This window comes from Rhynchophorus ferrugineus, unplaced genomic scaffold, assembly GCF_030347505.1.
Source record: "Rhynchophorus ferrugineus isolate W39M unplaced genomic scaffold, kcgeb_rfMv2 rfM13, whole genome shotgun sequence".
NCBI classification, from domain to species: domain Eukaryota; kingdom Metazoa; phylum Arthropoda; class Insecta; order Coleoptera; family Curculionidae; genus Rhynchophorus; species Rhynchophorus ferrugineus.
Window position 1 is genome coordinate 1,962,625 of NW_027472592.1, and position 18,304 is coordinate 1,980,928.

Consider the following 18,304-nt stretch of genomic DNA (forward strand, 5'->3'; position numbering starts at 1 on the left):
TCTCTTATAGTTTCCGAGATATGGTCTATCGACATCTAACAATATTGGCTCTGCTTCTAACTTGGGCCAGAATTGTAAAATGGTCTTATGAATTAGCGATTTCGCTCCCATTCACATTCCAAGTAATATTCGGCATGCTAATTACGCTGCCGATTGCCAAATTGCATTATCTCTTATAGTTTCCGAGATATGGACTATCGACATCTGACAATATTGGCTCTGCTTCTAACTTGGGCCAGAATTGTAAAATTTTCTTATGAATTAGCGATTTCGTTCCAATTCACATTCCAAGTAATATTCGGCATACTAATTACGCTGCCGATTGCCAAATTGCATCATCTCTTATAGTTTCCGAGATATGGACAATCGAAATTTTACACCTTAGAGTCTGTTTCTAACTGGGGTCAAAATTGTAAAATGGTCTTACGAATTAGCGATTTCGTTCCAATTCACATTCCAAGTAATATTCGGCATGCTATTTACGCTGCCGATTGCCAAATTGCATTATCTCTTATAGTTTCCGAGATATGGACTATCGACATCTGACAATATTGGCTCTGCTTCTAACTTGGGACAGAATTGTAAAATGGTCTTATGAATTAGCGATTTCGCTCCAATTCACATTCCAAGTAATATTCGGCATGCTAGTTACGTTGCCGATTGCCAAATTGCATTATCTCTTATAGTTTCCGAGATATGGACTATCGACATCTAACAATATTGGCTCTGCTTCTAACTAGGGCCAGAATTGTAAAATGGACTTATGAATTAGCGATTTCGCTCCAATTCACATTCCAAGTAATATTCGGCATGCTAATTACGTTGCCGATTGCCAAATTGCATTATCTCTTATAGTTTCCGAGATATGGTCTATCGACATCTAACAATATTGGCTCTGCTTCTAACTTGGGCCAGAATTGTAAAATGGTCTTATGAATTAGCGATTTCGCTCCCATTCACATTCCAAGTAATATTCGGCATGCTAATTACGCTGCCGATTGCCAAATTGCATTATCTCTTATAGTTTCCGAGATATGGACTATCGACATCTGACAATATTGGCTCTGCTTCTAACTTGGGCCAGAATTGTAAAATTTTCTTATGAATTAGCGATTTCGTTCCAATTCACATTCCAAGTAATATTCGGCATACTAATTACGCTGCCGATTGCCAAATTGCATCATCTCTTATAGTTTCCGAGATATGGACAATCGAAATTTTACACCTTAGAGTCTGTTTCTAACTGGGGTCAAAATTGTAAAATGGTCTTACGAATTAGCGATTTCGTTCCAATTCACATTCCAAGTAATATTCGGCATGCTATTTACGCTGCCGATTGCCAAATTGCATTATCTCTTATAGTTTCCGAGATATGGACTATCGAGTTCTAACAATATAGGCTCTGCTTCTAACTTGGGCCAGAAATGTAAAATGGTCTTATGAATTAGCGATTTCGTTCCAATTCACATTCCAAGTAATATTCGGCATGCTAATTACGTTGCCGATTGTCAAATTGCATTATCTCTTATAGTTTCCGAGATATGGACAATCGAAATTTTACACCTTAGAGTCTGTTTCTAACTGGGGTCAAAATTGTAAAATGGTCTTGCGAATTAGCGATTTCGTTCCAATTCACATTCCAAGTAATATTCGGCATGCTATTTACGCTGCCGATTGCCAAATTGCATTATCTCTTACAGTTTCCGAGATATGGACTATCGAGTTCTAACAATATAGGCTCTGCTTCTAACTTGGGCCAGAATTGTAAAATGGACTTATGAATTAGCGATTTCGCTCCAATTCACATTCCAAGTAATATTCGGCATGCTAATTACGTTGCCGATTGCCAAATTGCATTATCTCTTATAGTTTCCGAGATATGGTCTATCGACATCTAACAATATTGGCTCTGCTTCTAACTTGGGCCAGAATTGTAAAATGGTCTTATGAATTAGCGATTTCGCTCCCATTCACATTCCAAGTAATATTCGGCATGCTAATTACGCTGCCGATTGCCAAATTGCATTATCTCTTATAGTTTCCGAGATATGGACTATCGACATCTGACAATATTGGCTCTGCTTCTAACTTGGGCCAGAATTGTAAAATTTTCTTATGAATTAGCGATTTCGTTCCAATTCACATTCCAAGTAATATTCGGCATACTAATTACGCTGCCGATTGCCAAATTGCATCATCTCTTATAGTTTCCGAGATATGGACAATCGAAATTTTACACCTTAGAGTCTGTTTCTAACTGGGGTCAAAATTGTAAAATGGTCTTACGAATTAGCGATTTCGTTCCAATTCACATTCCAAGTAATATTCGGCATGCTATTTACGCTGCCGATTGCCAAATTGCATTATCTCTTATAGTTTCCGAGATATGGACTATCGAGTTCTAACAATATAGGCTCTGCTTCTAACTTGGGCCAGAATTGTAAAATGGTCTTATGAATTAGCGATTTCGTTCCAATTCACATTCCAAGTAATATTCGGCATGCTAATTACGTTGCCGATTGTCAAATTGCATTATCTCTTATAGTTTCCGAGATATGGACAATCGAAATTTTACACCTTAGAGTCTGTTTCTAACTGGGGTCAAAATTGTAAAATGGTCTTACGAATTAGCGATTTCGTTCCAATTCACATTCCAAGTAATATTCGGCATGCTAATTAAATTGCCGATTGCCAAATTGCATTATTTCTTATAGTTTCCGAGATATGGACTATCGACATCTGACAATATTGGCTCTGCTTCTAACTTGGGCCAGAATTGTAAAATGGTCTTATGAATTAGCGATTTCGCTCCAATTCACATTCCAAGTAATATTCGGAATGCTAATTACGTTGCCGATTGCCAAATTGCATTATCTCTTATAGTTTCCGAGATATGGACTATCGAAACTTTACACCTTAGAGTCTGTTTCTAACTGGGGTCAAAATTGTAAAATGGTCTTACGAATTAGCGATTTCGTTCCAATTCACATTCCAAGTAATATTCGGCATGCTAATTACGCTGCCGATTGCCAAATTGCATTATCTCTTATAGTTTCCGAGATATGGACTATCGACATCTAACAATATTGGCTCTGCTTCTAACTTGGGCCAGAATTGTAAAATGGTCTTATGAATTAGCGATTTCGCTCCAATTCACATTCCAAGTAATATTCGGCATGCTAATTACGCTGCCGATTGCCAAATTGCATTATCTCTTATAGTTTCCGAGATATGGACTATCGACATCTAACAATATTGGCTCTGCTTCTAACTAGGGCCAGAATTGTAAAATGGTCTTATGAATTAGCGATTTCGCTCCAATTCACATTCCAAGTAATATTCGGCATGCCAATTACGTTGCCGATTGCCAAATTGCATTATCTCTTATAGTTTCCGAGATATGGACTATCGACATCTGACAATATTGGCTCTGCTTCTAACTTGGGCCAGAATTGTAAAATTTTCTTATGAATTAGCGATTTCGTTCCAATTCACATTCCAAGTAATATTCGGCATACTAATTACGCTGCCGATTGCCAAATTGCATCATCTCTTATAGTTTCCGAGATATGGACAATCGAAATTTTACACCTTAGAGTCTGTTTCTAACTGGGGTCAAAATTGTAAAATGGTCTTACGAATTAGCGATTTCGTTCCAATTCACATTCCAAGTAATATTCGGCATGCTATTTACGCTGCCGATTGCCAAATTGCATTATCTCTTATAGTTTCCGAGATATGGACTATCGAGTTCTAACAATATAGGCTCTGCTTCTAACTTGGGCCAGAATTGTAAAATGGTCTTATGAATTAGCGATTTCGTTCCAATTCACATTCCAAGTAATATTCGGCATGCTAATTACGTTGCCGATTGTCAAGTTGCATTATCTCTTATAGTTTCCGAGATATGGACAATCGAAATTTTACACCTTAGAGTCTGTTTCTAGCTGGGGTCAAAATTGTAAAATGGTCTTACGAATTAGCGATTTCGTTCCAATTCACATTCCAAGTAATATTCGGCATACTAATTACGCTGCCGATTGCCAAATTGCATCATCTCTTATAGTTTCCGAGATATGGACAATCGAAATTTTACACCTTAGAGTCTGTTTCTAACTGGGGTCAAAATTGTAAAATGGTCTTACGAATTAGCGATTTCGTTCCAATTCACATTCCAAGTAATATTCGGCATGCTATTTACGCTGCCGATTGCCAAATTGCATTATCTCTTATAGTTTCCGAGATATGGACTATCGAGTTCTAACAATATAGGCTCTGCTTCTAACTTGGGCCAGAATTGTAAAATGGTCTTATGAATTAGCGATTTCGTTCCAATTCACATTCCAAGTAATATTCGGCATGCTAATTACGTTGCCGATTGTCAAATTGCATTATCTCTTATTGTTTCCGAGATATGGACAATCGAAATTTTACACCTTAGAGTCTGTTTCTAACTGGGGTCAAAATTGTAAAATGGTCTTACGAATTAGCGATTTCGTTCCAATTCACATTCCAAGTAATATTCGGCATGCTAATTAAATTGCCGATTGCCAAATTGCATTATTTCTTATAGTTTCCGAGATATGGACTATCGACATCTGACAATATTGGCTCTGCTTCTAACTTGGGCCAGAATTGTAAAATGGTCTTATGAATTAGCGATTTCGCTCCAATTCACATTCCAAGTAATATTCGGAATGCTAATTACGTTGCCGATTGCCAAATTGCATTATCTCTTATAGTTTCCGAGATATGGACTATCGACATCTAACAATATTGGCTCTGCTTCTAACTAGGGCCAGAATTGTAAAATGGTCTTATGAATTAGCGATTTCGCTCCAATTCACATTCCAAGTAATATTCGGCATGCTAATTACGTTGCCGATTGCCAAATTGCATTATCTCTTATAGTTTCCGAGATATGGACTATCGAAACTTTACACCTTAGAGTCTGTTTCTAACTGGGGTCAAAATTGTAAAATGGTCTTACGAATTAGCGATTTCGTTCCAATTCACATTCCAAGTAATATTCGGCATGCTAATTACGCTGCCGATTGCCAAATTGCATTATCTCTTATAGTTTCCGAGATATGGACTATCGACATCTAACAATATTGGCTCTGCTTCTAACTTGGGCCAGAATTGTAAAATGGTCTTATGAATTAGCGATTTCGCTCCAATTCACATTCCAAGTAATATTCGGCATGCTAATTACGCTGCCGATAGCCAAATTGCATTATCTCTTATAGTTTCCGAGATATGGACTATCGACATCTAACTATATTGGCTCTGCTTCTAACTTGGGCCAGAATTGTAAATTGGCCTTATGAGTTAGCGATTTCGCTCCAATTCACATTCTAAGTAATATTCGGCATGCTAATTACGCTGCCGATTGCCAAATTGCATTATCTCTTATATTTTCCGAGATATGGACTATCGACATCTAACAATATTGGCTCTGCTTCTAACTAGGGCCAGAATTGTAAAATGGTCTTATGAATTAGCGATTTCGCTCCAATTCACATTCCAAGTAATATTCGGCATGCTAATTACGTTGCCGATTGCCAAATTGCATTATCTCTTATAGTTTCCGAGATATGTTCTATCGACATCTAACAATATTGGCTCTGCTTCTAACTTGGGCCATGAATTGTAAAATGGTCTTATGAATTAGCGATTTCGCTCCAATTCACATTCCAAGTAATATTCGGCATGCTAATTACGCTGCCGATTGCCAAATTGCATTATCTCTTATAGTTTCCGAGATATGGACTATCGACATCTGACAATATTGGCTCTGCTTCTGACTTGGGCCAGAATTGTAAAATTTTCTTATGAATTAGCGATTTCGTTCCAATTCACATTCCAAGTAATATTCGGCATACTAATTACGCTGCTGATTGCCAAATTGCATCATCTCTTATAGTTTCCGAGATATGGACAATCGAAATTTTACACCTTAGAGTCTGTTTCTAACTGGGGTCAAAATTGTAAAATGGTCTTACGAATTAGCGATTTCGTTCCAATTCACATTCCAAGTAATATTCGGCATGCTATTTACGCTGCCGATTGCCAAATTGCATTATCTCTTATAGTTTCCGAGATATGGACAGGTTCGTCCATCGATCGATGGACGAACCTTCTAACAATATAGGCTCTGCTTCTAACTTGGGCCAGAATTGTAAAATGGTCTTATGAATTAGCGATTTCGTTCCAATTCACATTCCAAGTAATATTCGGCATGCTAATTACGTTGCCGATTGTCAAATTGCATTATCTCTTATAGTTTCCGAGATATGGACAATCGAAATTTTACACCTTAGAGTCTGTTTCTAACTGGGGTCAAAATTGTAAAATGGTCTTACGAATTAGCGATTTCGTTCCAATTCACATTCCAAGTAATATTCGGCATGCTATTTACGCTGCCGATTGCCAAATTGCATTATCTCTTATAGTTTCCGAGATATGGACTATCGAGTTCTAACAATATAGGCTCTGCTTCTAACTGGGGTCAAAATTGTAAAATGGTCTTACGAATTAGCGATTTCGTTCCAATTCACATTCCAAGTAATATTCGGCATGCTAATTAAATTGCCGATTGCCAAATTGCATTATTTCTTATAGTTTCCGAGATATGGACTATCGACATCTGACAATATTGGCTCTGCTTCTAACTTGGGCCAGAATTGTAAAATGGTCTTATGAATTAGCGATTTCGCTCCAATTCACATTCCAAGTAATATTCGGAATGCTAATTACGTTGCCGATTGTAAAATTGCATTATCTCTTATAGTTTCCGAGATATGGCCTATCGACATCTAACAATATTGGCTCTGCTTCTAACTAGGGCCAGAATTGTAAAATGGTCTTATGAATTAGCGATTTCGCTCCAATTCACATTCCAAGTAATATTCGGCATGCTAATTACGTTGCCGATTGCCAAATTGCATTATCTCTTATAGTTTCCCAGATATGGACTATCGAAACTTTACACCTTAGAGTCTGTTTCTAACTGGGGTCAAAATTGTAAAATGGTCTTACGAATTAGCGATTTCGTTCCAATTCACATTCCAAGTAATATTCGGCATGCTAATTACGCTGCCGATTGCCAAATTGCATTATCTCTTATAGTTTCCGAGATATGGACTATCGACATCTAACAATATTGGCTCTGCTTCTAACTTGGGCCAGAATTGTAAAATGGTCTTATGAATTAGCGATTTCGCTCCAATTCACATTTCAAGTAATATTCGGCATGCTAATTACGTTGCCGATTGCCAAATTGCATTATCTCTTATAGTTTCCGAGATATGGACTATCGACATCTAACTATATTGGCTCTGCTTCTAACTTGGGCCAGAATTGTAAAATGGCCTTATGAGTTAGCGATTTGGCTCCAATTCACATTCTAAGTAATATTCGGCATGCTAATTACGCTGCCGATTGCCAAATTGCATTATCTCTTATAGTTTCCGAGATATGGACAATCAAAATTTTACACCTTAGAGCCTGTTTCTAACTGGGGTCAAAATTGTAAAATGGTCTTACGAATTAGCGATTTCGTTCCAATTCACATTCCAAGTAATAATCGGCATGCTATTTACGCTGCCGATTGCCAAATTGCATTATCTCTTATAGTTTCCGAGATATGGACTATCGACATCTAACAATATAGGCTCTGCTTCTAACTTGGGCCAGAATTGTAAAATGGTCTTATGAATTAGCGATTTCGTTCCAATTCACATTCCAAATAATATTCGGCATACTAATTACGTTGCCAATTGCCAAATTGCATTATCTCTTATAGTTTCCGAGATATGGACTATCGACATCTAACAAAATTGGCTCTGCTTCTAACTTGGGCCAGAATTGTAAAATGGTCTTACGAATTAACGATTTCGTTCCAATTCACATTCCAAGTAATATTCGGCATGCTAATTACGTTGCCGATTGCCAAATTGCATTATCTCTTATAGTTTCCGAGATATGGACTATCGACATCTGACAATATTGGCTCTGCTTCTAACTTGGGCCAGAATTGTAAAATGGTCTTACGAATTAACGATTTCGTTCCAATTCACATTCCAAGTAATATTCGGCATGCTAATTAGGTTGCCGATTGCCAAATTGCATTATCTCTTATAGTTTCCGAGATATGGACAATCGAAATTTTACACCTTAGAGTCTGTTTCTAACTGGGGTCAAAATTTTAAAATGGTCTTACGAATTAGCGATTTCGTTCCAATTCACATTCCAAGTAATATTCGGCATGCCAATTACGCTGCCGATTGCCAAATTGCATTATCTCTTATAGTTTCCGAGATATGGACTATCGACATCTAACAAAATTGGCTCTGCTCCTAACTTGGGCCAGAATTGTAAAATGGTCTTACGAATTAACGATTTCGTTCCAATTCACATTCCAAGTAATATTCGGCATGCTAATTACGTTGCCGATTGCCAAATTGCATTATCTCTTATAGTTTCCGAGATATGGACAATCGAAATTTTACACCTTAGAGTCTGTTTCTAACTGGGCTCAAAATTGTAAAATGGTCTTACGAATTAGCGATTTCGTTCCAATTCACATTCCAAGTAATATTCGGCATGCTAATTACGCTGCCGATTGCCAAATTGCATTATCTCTTATAGTTTCCGAGATATGGACAATCGAAATTTTACACCTTAGAGTCTATTTCTAACTGGGGTCAAAATTGTAAAATGGTCTTACGAATTAGCGATTTCGTTCCAATTCACATTCCAAGTAATATTCGGCATGCTAATTACGTTGTCGATTGCCAAATTGCATTATCTCTTATAGTTTCCGAGATATGGACAATCGAAATTTTACACCTTAGAGTCTGTTTCTAACTGGGGTCAAAATTGTAAAATGGTCTTACGAATTAGCGATTTCGTTCCAATTCACATTCCAAGTAATATTCGGCATGCTAATTACGCTGCCGATTGCCAAATTGCATTATCTCTTATAGTTTCCGAGATATGGACTATCGACATCTAACGAAATTGGCTCTGCTTCTAACTTGGGCCAGAATTGTAAAATGGTCTTATGAATTAGCGATTTCGCTCCAATTCACATTCCAAGTAATATTCGGCATGCTAATTACGCTGCCGATTGCCAAATTGCATTATCTCTTATAGTTTCCGAGATATGGACTATCGACATCTAACAATATTGGCTCTGCTTCTAACTTGGGCCAGAATTGTAAAATTTTCTTATGAATTAGCGATTTCGTTCCAATTCACATTCCAAGTAATATTCGGCATACTAATTACGCTGCCGATTGCCAAATTGCATCATCTCTTATAGTTTCCGAGATATGGACAATCGAAATTTTACACCTTAGAGTCTGTTTCTAAGTGGGGTCAAAATTGTAAAATGGTCTTACGAATTAGCGATTTCGTTCCAATTCACATTCCAAGTAATATTCGGCATGCTATTTACGCTGCCGATTGCCAAATTGCATTATCTCTTATAGTTTCCGAGATATGGACTATCGAGATCTAACAATATAGGCTCTGCTTCTAACTTGGGCCAGAATTGTAAAATGGTCTTATGAATTAGCGATTTCGTTCCAATTCACATTCCAAGTAATATTCGGCATGCTAATTACGTTGCCGTTTGTCAAATTGCATTATCTCTTATAGTTTCCGAGATATGGACAATCGAAATTTTACACCTTAGAGTCTGTTTCTAACTGGGGTCAAAATTGTAAAATGGTCTTACGAATTAGCGATTTCGTTCCAATTCACATTCCAAGTAATATTCGGCATGCTAATTAAATTGCCGATTGCCAAATTGCATTATTTCTTATAGTTTCCGAGATATGGACTATCGACATCTGACAATATTGGCTCTGCTTCTAATTTGGGCCAGAATTGTAAAATGGTCTTATGAATTAGCGATTTCGCTCCAATTCACATTCCAAGTAATATTCGGCATGCTAATTACGCTGCCGATTGCCAAATTGCATTATCTCTTATAGTTTCCGAGATATGGACTATCGACATCTAACTATATTGGCTCTGCTTCTAACTTGGGCCAGAATTGTAAAATGGCCTTATGAGTTAGCGATTTCGCTCCTATTCACATTCTAAGTAATATTCGGCATGCTAATTACGCTGCCGATTGCCAAATTGCATTATCTCTTATAGTTTCCGAGATATGGACAATCGAAATTTTACACCTTAGAGCCTGTTTCTAACTGGGGTCAAAATTGTAAAATGGTCTTACGAATTAGCGATTTCGTTCCAATTCACATTCCAAGTAATATTCGGCATGCTATTTACGCTGCCGATTGCCAAATTGCATTATCTCTTATAGTTTCCGAGATATGGACTATCGACATCTAACAATATAAACTCTGCTTCTAACTTGGGCCAGAATTGTAAAATGGTCTTATGAATTAGCGATTTCGTTCCAATTCACATTCCAAGTAATATTCGGCATGCTAATTACGCTGCCGATTGCCAAATTGCATTATCTCTTATAGTTTCCGAGATATGGACAACCGAAATTTTACACCTTAGAGTCTTTTTCTAACTGGGGTCAAAATTGTAAAATGGTCTTACGAATTAGCGATTTCGTTCCAATTCACATTCCAAGTAATATTCGGCATGCTATTTACCCTGCCGATTGCCAAATTGCATTATCTCTTATAGTTTCCGAGATATGGACTATCGACATCTAACAATATTGGCTCTGCTTCTAACTTGGGCCAGAATTGTAAAATGGTCTTATGAATAAGCGATTTCGTTCCAATTCACATTCCAAGTAATATTCGGCATGCTAATTACGCTGCCGATTGCCAAATTGCATTATCTCTTATAGTTTCCGAGATATGGACAACCGAAATTTTACACCTTAGAGTCTGTTTCTAACTGGGGTCAAAATTGTAAAATGGTCTTACGAATTAGCGATTTCGTTCCAATTCACATTCCAAGTAATATTCGGCATGCTAATTACGCTGCCGATTGCCAAATTGCATTATCTCTTATAGTTTCCGAGATATGGACTATCGACATCTAACAATATTGGCTCTGCTTCTAACTTGGGCCAGAATTGTAAAATGGTCTTATGAATTAGCGATTTCGCTCCAATTCGCATTCCAAGTAATATTCGGCATGCTAATTACGCTGCCGATTGCCAAATTGCATTGTCTCTTATAGTTTCCGAGATATGGACTATCGACATCTAACAATATTGGCTCTGCTTCTAACTTGGGCCAGAATTGTAAAATGGCCTTATGAGTTAGCGATTTCGCTCCTATTCACATTCTAAGTAATATTCGGCATGCTAATTACGCTGCCGATTGCCAAATTGCATTATCTCCTATAGTTTCCGAGATATGGACAATCGAAATTTTACACCTTAGAGCCTGTTTCTAACTGGGGTCAAAATTGTAAAATGGTCTTACGAATTAGCGATTTCGTTCCAATTCACATTCCAAGTAATATTCGGCATGCTATTTACGCTGCCGATTGCCAAATTGCATTATCTCTTATAGTTTCCGAGATATGGACTATCGACATCTAACAATATAGGCTCTGCTTCTAACTTGGGCCAGAATTGTAAAATGGTCTTATGAATTAGCGATTTCGTTCCAATTCACATTCCAAGTAATATTCGGCATGCTAATTACGCTGCCGATTGCCAAATTGCATTATCTCTTATAGTTTCCGAGATATGGACTATCGACATCTGACAATATTGGCTCTGCTTCTAACTTGGGCCAGAATTGTAAAATGGTCTTATGAATTAGGGATTTCGTTCCAATTCACATTCCAAGTAATATTCGGCATGCTAATTACGCTGCCGATTGCCAAATTGCATTATCTCTTATAGTTTCCGAGATATGGACTATCGACATCTAACAATATTGGCTCTGCTTCTAACTTGGGCCAGAATTGTAAAATGGTCTTATGAATTAGCGATTTCGCTCCAATTCGCATTCCAAGTAATATTCGGCATGCTAATTACGCTGCCGATTGCCAAATTGCATTGTCTCTTATAGTTTCCGAGATATGGACTATCGACATCTAACAATATTGGCTCTGCTTCTAACTTGGGCCAGAATTGTAAAATGGTCTTATGAATTAGCGATTTCGCTCCAATTCGCATTCCAAGTAATATTCGGCATGCTAATTACGCTGCCGATTGCCAAATTGCATTGTCTCTTATAGTTTCCGAGATATGGACTATCGACATCTAACAATATTGGCTCTGCTTCTAACTTGGGCCAGAATTGTAAAATGGCCTTATGAGTTAGCGATTTCGCTCCTATTCACATTCTAAGTAATATTCGGCATGCTAATTACGCTGCCGATTGCCAAATTGCATTATCTCCTATAGTTTCCGAGATATGGACAATCGAAATTTTACACCTTAGAGCCTGTTTCTAACTGGGGTCAAAATTGTAAAATGGTCTTACGAATTAGCGATTTCGTTCCAATTCACATTCCAAGTAATATTCGGCATGCTATTTACGCTGCCGATTGCCAAATTGCATTATCTCTTATAGTTTCCGAGATATGGACTATCGACATCTAACAATATAGGCTCTGCTTCTAACTTGGGCCAGAATTGTAAAATGGTCTTATGAATTAGCGATTTCGTTCCAATTCACATTCCAAGTAATATTCGGCATGCTAATTACGCTGCCGATTGCCAAATTGCATTATCTCTTATAGTTTCCGAGATATGGACTATCGACATCTGACAATATTGGCTCTGCTTCTAACTTGGGCCAGAATTGTAAAATGGTCTTATGAATTAGCGATTTCGTTCCAATTCACATTCCAAGTAATATTCGGCATGCTAATTACGCTGCCGATTGCCAAATTGCATTATCTCTTATAGTTTCCGAGATATGGACTATCGACATCTGACAATATTGGCTCTGCTTCTAACTTGGGCCAGAATTGTAAAATGGTCTTATGAATTAGGGATTTCGTTCCAATTCACATTCCAAGTAATATTCGGCATGCTAATTACGCTGCCGATTGCCAAATTGCATTATCTCTTATAGTTTCCGAGATATGGACAACCGAAATTTTACACCTTAGAGTCTGTTTCTAACTGGGGTCAAAATTGTAAAATGGTCTTACGAATTAGCGATTTCGTTCCAATTCACATTCCAAGTAATATTCGGCATGCTATTTACGCTGCCCATTGCCAAATTGCATTATCTCTTATAGTTTCCGAGATATGGACTATCGACATCTGACAATATTGGCTCTGCTTCTAACTTGGGCCAGAATTGTAAAATGGTCTTATGAATAAGCGATTTCGTTCCAATTCACATTCCAAGTAATATTCGGCATGCTAATTACGCTGCCGATTGCCAAATTGCATTATCTCTTATAGTTTCCGAGATATGGACAACCGAAATTTTACACCTTAGAGTCTGTTTCTAACTGGGGTCAAAATTGTAAAATGGTCTTACGAATTAGCGATTTCGTTCCAATTCACATTCCAAGTAATATTCGGCATGCTAATTATCTCTTATAGTTTTCGAGATGTGGAGAATCGAAATTTTACACCTTAGAGTCTGTTTCTAACTGGGGTCAAAATTGTAAAATGGTCTTACGAATTAGCGATTTCGTTCCAATTCACATTCCAAGTAATATTCGGCATGCTAATTACGCTGCCGATTGCCAAATTGCATTATCTCTTATAGTTTCCGAGATATGGACTATCGACATCTAACAATATTGGCTCTGCTTCTAACTTGGGCCAGAATTGTAAAATGGCCTTATGAGTTAGCGATTTCGCTCCAATTCACATTCTAAGTAATATTCGGCATGCTAATTACGCTGCCGATTGCCAAATTGCATTATCTCTTATAGTTTCCGAGATATGGACAATCGAAATTTTACACCTTAGAGCCTGTTTCTAACTGGGGTCAAAATTGTAAAATGGTCTTACGAATTAGCGATTTCGTTCCAATTCACATTCCAAGTAATATTCGGCATGCTATTTACGCTGCCGATTGCCAAATTGCATTATCTCTTATAGTTTCCGAGATATGGACTATCGACATCTAACAATATAGGCTCTGCTTCTAACTTGGGCCAGAATTGAAAAATGGTCTTATGAATTAGCGATTTCGTTCCAATTCACATTCCAAGTAATATTCGGCATGCTAATTACGTTGCCGATTGCCAAATTGCATTATCTCTTATAGTTTCCGAGATATGGACAATCGAAATTTTACACCTTAGAGTCTGTTTCTAACTGGGGTCAAAATTGTAAAATGGTCTTACGAATTAGCGATTTCGTTCCAATTCACATTCCAAGTAATATTCGGCATGCTATTTACGCAGCCGATTACCAAATTGCATTATCTCTTATAGTTTCCGAGATATGGACTATCGACATCTAACAATATAGGCTCTGCTTCTAACTTGGGCCAGAATTGTAAAATGGTCTTACGAATTAGCGATTTCGTTCCAATTCACATTCCAAGTAATATTCGGCATGCTAATTACGTTGCCGATTGCCAAATTGCATTATCTCTTATAGTTTCCGAGATATGGACTATCGACATCTGACAATATTGGCTCTGCTTCTAACTTGGGCCAGAATTGTAAAATTTTCTTATGAATTAGCGATTTCGCTCCAATTCACATTCCAAGTAATATTCGGCATGCTAATTACGTTGCCGATTGCCAAATTGCATTATCTCTTATAGTTTCCGAGATATGGACTATCGACATCTAACAATATTGGCTCTGCTTCTAACTAGGGCCAGAATTGTAAAATGGTCTTATGAATTAGCGATTTCGCTCCAATTCACATTCCAAGTAATATTCGGCATGCTAATTACGTTGCCGATTGCCAAATTGCATTATCTCTTATAGTTTCCGAGATATGGACTATCGAAATTTTACACCTTAGAGTCTGTTTCTAACTGGGGTCAAAATTGTAAAATGGTCTTACGAATTAGCGATTTCGTTCCAATTCACATTCCAAGTAATATTCGGCATGCTAATTACGCTGCCGATTGCCAAATTGCATTATCTCTTATAGTTTCCGAGATGTGGAGAATCGAAATTTTACACCTTAGAGTCTGTTTCTAACTGGGGTCAAAATTGCAAAATGGTCTTACGAATTAGCGATTTCGTTCCAATTCACATTCCAAGTAATATTCGGCATGCTAATTACGTTGCCGATTGCCAAATTGCATTATCTCTTATAGTTTCCGAGATGTGGACAATCGAAATTTTACACTTTAGAGTCTGTTTCTAACTGGGGTCAAAATTGTAAAATGGTCTTACGAATTAGCGATTTCGTTCCAATTCACATTCCAAGTAATATTCGGCATGCTAATTATCTCTTATAGTTTCCGAGATATGTACAATCGAAATTTTACACCTTAGAGTCTGTTTCTAACTGGGGTCAAAATTGTAAAATGGTCTTACGAATTAGCGATTTCGTTCCAATTCACATTCCAAGTAATATTCGGCATGCTAATTACGCTGCCGATTGCCAAATTGCATTATCTCTTATAGTTTCCGAGATATGGACTATCGACATCTAACAAAATTGGCTCTGCTTCTAACTTGGGCCAGAATTGTAAAATGGTCTTACGAATTAACGATTTCGTTCCAATTCACATTCCAAGTAATATTCGGCATGCTAATTACGCTACCGATTGCCAAATTGCATTATCTCTTATAGTTTCCGAGATATGGACTATCGACATCTAACAATATTGGCTCTGCTTCTAACTTGGGCCAGAATTGTAAAATGGTCTTGCATTATCTCTTATAGTTTCCGAGATATGGACTATCGACATCTAACAATATTGGCTCTGCTTCTAACTAGGGCCAGAATTGTAAAATGGTTTATGAATTAGCGATTTCGCTCCAATTCACATTCCAAGTAATATTCGGCATGCTAATTACGCCGCCGATTGCCAAATTGCATTATCTCTTATAGTTTCCGAGATATGGACTATCGAAATCTGACAATATTGGCTCTGCTTCTAACTTGGGCCAGAATTGTAAAATGGTCTTATGAATTAGCGATTTCGTTCCAATTCACATTCCAAGTAATATTCGGCATGCTAATTACGTTGCCGATTGTCAAATTGCATTATCTCTTATAGTTTCCGAGATATGGACAATCGAAATTTTACACCTTAGAGTCTGTTTCTAACTGGGGTCAAAATTGTAAAATGGTCTTACGAATTAGCGATTTCGATCCAATTCACATTCCAAGTAATATTCGGCATGCTAATTAAGTTGCCGATTGCCAAATTGCATTATTTCTTATAGTTTCCGAGATATGGACTATCGACATCTGACAATATTGGCTCTGCTTCTAACTTGGGCCAGAATTGTAAAATGGTCTTATGAATTAGCGATTTCGCTCCAATTCACATTCCAAGTAATATTCGGCATGCTAAGTACGTTGCCGATTGCCAAATTGCATTATCTCTTATAGTTTCCGAGATATGGACTATCGACATCTGACAATATTGGCTCTGCTTCTAACTTGGACCAGAATTGTAAAATGGTCTTATGAATTAGCGATTGCGCTCCAATTCACATTCCAAGTAATATTCGGCATGCTAATTACGTTGCCGATTGCCAAATTGCATTATCTCTTATAGTTTCCGAGATATGGACAATCGAAATTTTACACCTTAGAGTCTGTTTCTAACTGGGGTCAAAATTGTAAAATGGTCTTACGAATTAGCGATTTCGTTCCAATTCACATTCCAAGTAATATTCGGGATGCTAATTACGTTGCCGATTGCCAAATTGCATTATCTCTTATAGTTTCCGAGATATGGACTATCGACATCTGACAATATTGGCTCTGCTTCTAACTTGGGCCAGAATTGTAAAATGGTCTTATGAATTAGCGATTTCGTTCCAATTCACATTCCAAGTAATATTCGGCATGCTAATTACGCTGCCGATTGCCAAATTACATTATCTCTTATAGTTTCCGAGATATGGACAACCGAAATTTTACACCTTAGAGTCTGTTTCTAACTGGGGTCAAAATTGTAAAATGGTCTTACGAATTAGCGATTTCGTTCCAATTCACATTCCAAGTAATATTCGGCATGCTATTTACGCTGCCAAATTGCATTATCTCTTATAATTTCCGAGATATGGACTATCGACATCTAACAATATTGGCTCTGCTTCTAACTTGGGCCAGAATTGTAAAATGGCCTTATGAGTTAGCGATTTCGCTCCAATTCACATTCTAAGTAATATTCGGCATGCTAATTACGCTGCCGATTGCCAAATTGCATTATCTCTTATAGTTTCCGAGATATGGACAATCGAAATTTTACACCTTAGAGCCTGTTTCTAACTGGGGTCAAAATTGTAAAATGGTCTTACGAATTAGCGATTTCGTTCCAATTCACATTCCAAGTAATATTCGGCATGCTATTTACGCTGCCGATTGCCAAATTGCATTATCTCTTATAGTTTCCGAGATATGGACTATCGACATCTGACAATATTGGCTCTGCTTCTAACTTGGGCCAGAATTGTAAAATGGCCTTATGAATTAGCGATTTCGTTCCAATTCACATTCCAAGTAATATTCGGCATGCTAATTACGCTGCCGATTGCCAAATTGCATTATCTCTTATAGTTTCCGAGATATGGACAACCGAAATTTTACACCTTAGAGTCTGTTTCTAACTGGGGTCAAAATTGTAAAATGGTCTTACGAATTAGCGATTTCGTTCCAATTCACATTCCAAGTAATATTCGGCATGCTAATTACGTTGCCGATTGCCAAATTGCATTATCTCTTATAGTTTCCGAGATATGGACTATCGACATCTGACAATATTGGCTCTGCTTCTAACTTGGGCCAGAATTGTAAAATGGTCTTATGAATTAGCGATTTCGCTCCAATTCACATTCCAAGTAATATTCGGCATGATAATTACGTTGCCGATTGCCAAATTGCATTATCTCTTATAGTTTCCGAGATATGGACTATCGACATCTAACAATATTGGCTCTGCTTCTAACTAGGGCCAGAATTGCAAAATGGTCTTATGAATTAGCGATTTCGCTCCAATTCACATTCCAAGTTATATTCGGCATGCTAATTACGTTGCCGATTGCCAAATTGCATTATCTCTTATAGTTTCCGAGATATGGACTATCGAAATTTTACACCTTAGAGTCTGTTTCTAACTGGGGTCAAAATTGTAAAATGGTCTTACGAATTAGCGATTTCGTTCCAATTCACATTCCAAGTAATATTCGGCATGCTAATTATCTCTTATAGTTTCCGAGA